The 589-nt window shown below is 39.7% G+C and overlaps 1 protein-coding gene across 1 annotated transcript in view; it reads right to left on the reverse strand.

The window, feature by feature from the left end:
* The window catches only part of PIK3CB (phosphatidylinositol-4,5-bisphosphate 3-kinase catalytic subunit beta), a 107680-nt gene that overhangs the window by 26331 nt on the left and 80760 nt on the right, over nucleotides 1–589 (reverse strand). The window lies entirely within an intron of this gene.

Raw genomic sequence — 589 nt, forward strand, 5'->3', positions numbered from 1 at the left:
ACAAAGCTCTCTCTCTGCTTTTGGACTTGAACTGAAACATGGGCTCTCCTTAAGTGCCAAGCTTGTCTGCTTTCAGACCAAAACTTATACTGCTGGCTCTCCTGGATCTTCTGCTAAATTTGTTGAAACTTCATTTTTTGACTTAAATTTTTATTTAAAAAAGTATGTTAGTAAGATTCAGTTACTAAAACCTCTATAAGTAATGAAATGGAAGAAATTATACAATTTTCAAGTACCATGTGACAAATTGAATATGAAGATTAAAACAAGCTGATATTGCCCGACTGGCATGGCTTAGAGGTTGAGCGTTGACCTATGAAATGAACCAGTAGGTCACGGTTCAATTCCCAGTCAGAGCACATACCTGGGTTGCAGGATCCATCCCCAGTAGGGGGTGTGGGGGAGGCAGCCAATCAATGATTCTCTTTCATCATTGATGTTTCTATCTCTCTCTCCCTCTCCCTTCCTCTCTGAAATCAATAAAAATATATTTAAAACAAACAAAACAAAAAGCTGATACCTGCTTGGAAAGCACTTTCATGTGCCCTACGCTTCCCCGGCAGTAAGCTTCAAGGATGACACCAAACTG

This window comes from Myotis davidii, unplaced genomic scaffold (genome assembly GCF_000327345.1).
Source record: "Myotis davidii unplaced genomic scaffold, ASM32734v1 scaffold415, whole genome shotgun sequence".
Lineage (NCBI taxonomy): Eukaryota > Metazoa > Chordata > Mammalia > Chiroptera > Vespertilionidae > Myotis > Myotis davidii.